The sequence below is a fragment of the Phalangium opilio genome, unplaced genomic scaffold (genome assembly GCF_054372755.1).
Source record: "Phalangium opilio isolate 3A_F unplaced genomic scaffold, DU_Popi_V2 ptg000390l_1, whole genome shotgun sequence".
In the NCBI taxonomy this organism is placed as follows: domain Eukaryota; kingdom Metazoa; phylum Arthropoda; class Arachnida; order Opiliones; family Phalangiidae; genus Phalangium; species Phalangium opilio.
The window spans coordinates 9,033,541-9,036,689 of NW_028324234.1; positions in this window are offsets into that span (position 1 = coordinate 9,033,541).

Here is a 3,149-nt window from a genome sequence, read left to right on the forward strand (position 1 = left end):
TTAAGAGTTTAATAACATATTAGATCATAGAACGAGGGGCATTTTTCAATATAATTATAATTTATATCTCTGTTTCATATAAACAAATATTTTCATTAATTTTGATCATGAGTTAATAATATGTTAGCTCCCTATAAGTTACTCAGGCAATTCTTTTTTATACTCCAGCGTTTTCTCCCGCGCCGCCGCCTTCCCAATTATATGCGACGCTCTGCGGCCGCCACGGGAACGAAAATCTTATTTACTCTTCTTTCCGGTTTTTCCCCTCGAAGCGCGTGTAGTTGAAGCCAGGGCCGGAAATAAGCACAGGACACTGGACATTGTCCAATAAAATTTTAAAATGTCCTATATTTTTTTTAATAACTAATGGGGTCACAGGACGGTTGACCAGTAAATTTTTTATTGCTTGACTATGAAGGCGCCACACAATTTTTTCGCACTGCAGTGGAAAATGTCCTATAAATTTTCCTGTCAAAGGGGGCATCACTGGACACAAGTCCTATTAGAAATTTTTCTTATTTCCGGCCCTGGTGGAAGTTAGCCAATGATATCGGAGCTATTTAAGCAGCCGAATATTTCGCTCAGTTGCCTCGGTTAAGAAAACAGTTAAGAGATCAGAGGATTGGATTTAGCTGTTGTATGATTTTCTCGTTTCAAGTCACAATAACAACTCTTATCTTTAGCATTCTTTATCAATATCGGCAAATTGCATTGAGTTCCTGCATTTTTTTGTCTCAGTACTGACACAAACGTCATGATTTAATGTTAAATTGTTAAAACATAAACATTCACAATTAAAACACTCCCTTGGTGAAAAAGCAGCCGACGACTCGAGGTCGAGGAGCCGTGCGAGCGGGATATTTTTTCGATAAGAGAGAGCGCAACATTCGGATTTTTTCCCGCGCGGGCGAAATGAGAAGAAATCGCTGGATGCATTACGCCTATGGAGCCTGAGTAACTTATAGGGAGCTAACATATTATTAACTCATGTTTTGATATAAATTCGTGTCCCTAACATTTATGGGCTATATTTCAAATGGTTGCCTTTTCAATGGGTGGGGACTAGGGCCTATTCCACGCCTACTGACGGTAATCTATAGTATAAGGTTTTATTAAAAAAAATAAACTTGGCAATTCAGTGTTGAAGAATCCATAAAATTAAGGGGCTATATCAATGGATTCCCAAATTAATGCATTGACCGCTAAACATCATTAATCTTAGCATTTGTTGATATAAAGGAGAAACCAACTGTGTAGTGAAACTACATCAACAAGAGAGAACTTGCAAACTGCCCAGAGGAGCTTTTGTTTCCAAGTTTTTCCTTCAATGAAAAGTCCGGATTTGAGCCCGGGACTCTTTTGCTAAGAGGTGAAAGCGATAACGACCCAACTTTTAAAATTCGGATTAACTGAATATCATGAAAAAATAGTAATTGTTCATTAAAACCATGAACATCTTTTTCTGATAACATGATATTTCACTGCGGTGTTATATGTAACCCAAAAAATATGCATATAATAGCAGTTTTAAAATTATCATGAATAAGACATTTTTTATTTCACTTACACTTTGTTTTTCAATTTCTTTCACACAACGATTTAGTGTCTTAGCGGTCATGTAATTTTCTTTCCTCAATTTTTCCGTCACTTTGGAAACCTGAACATTTTCTGTCCCAAATTGAAATTTATTTACCGTAAATCGTAGGGAACAAAAGATTTACAAATTAGCTATTTCTGAAACCCTCAAGGTTTGCTGAGCATAGCACCATGAATCCTTGATGGAATTTTCCTGATGTTTTAAAATATTTGGCAAATTTTGTTTTTTAAATGTTTATTTATTTCCTCAAATGAAGGAAATGTACTTGTTGTTGGAGGAGGAAAAATTTTAACCAGCTTCCTTAACTCTTGGGTGTCACTGGAGTCGCTTCCGGTTCCGGATGGGTCAGGGTTGTTTGCTAATAAACATGTTTGTTAGAATTGAATTTAAAAATTTAAATTTTTGAACATATGTAATGTTATGTTTACATTCTTCACTGGAATCTGATGAAGATTGGGTTCCACTTAACGGGAGTGTTCTGCCTTGCTGTCCGCTTCCGGTGGCCCCAACATTTTCTTCTAAATTGACGTGATTAAAGACAGTAAGAACTTGAGTTGAAAACTACACCAATCTATCGTAAACTTTAGCCCCGCAAATAAGTTCATTGAAAACATTTCTACAATACTGGCGTTTGAGTCTAGTCTGTAATTTCTTTTGGCTGTTTCTTCAGTATGTGCCAACAAGGCGGACAGCTTTACCCTTTTTTCTTTCGGCATATGCTGTGCTGCTGATTGATACGTCTTTCTTCAGTCTGTTAAGGTCATGCGATTAATGTTGAAATGCTCAAGAAAGCTGGAAATAAGAGTCGTTGAAATGCTTTAGATCAAATGTTAGAATTTAGCTCATATAAAGCTGGAAAGAAATCTTGAATTTAAAAAGTCACAGAAAAATTGATGGCAGTATAATGTGTCTTTTAGCCCGCCTTTTAACAAAGGCTACACCAATCGAACTTTTACAAATAGAACTTCAACAAATTTACATACAGCGCAATTTCTTTTGAACCATTATGGACAGGCGACCCTTTCGATAAGACCAAAAAAAGTCAGTTTTTTCAGAACCTTTGATTTTTGGGCGTATGTGTTTCAAGTAACTATAATTAAAGGGATCGTAATTAAAATTAATTCTTCAAGAAGTAGTTAATACTTACTTATCCAAAAGATTTTTTCTTCCATGTTGAGGACCAGTTTTGCGCATTGCGTACATCCCGTTTTATGCTGTTTTTACCTCCGTCACGGAGAGGTTTTACACTGGACGTGTCTGTGTGTGTGTGTGTGTGTCAGGCTGTTGCTATTGACTTACACCACAGGAGACCGCGTTCGCAGTTTCCGAATCGAAGCAAATGTGTTGGCTATTTCCGGACCGCATTCACAGTTCCCGGAAAATTCAAAACTTGAGGCTATCCACAATTCAACTGGTCACTATTACTTCATCTGACTAGTCAATTGTCCATTCCACTTGAACACCAATCTGTATTCATTAGCTTCTAACACCACCATCTTCTGGGCGTTGGTTTTGTCTATCCCACATAGACACCAGTCTGTACTTACTGGCT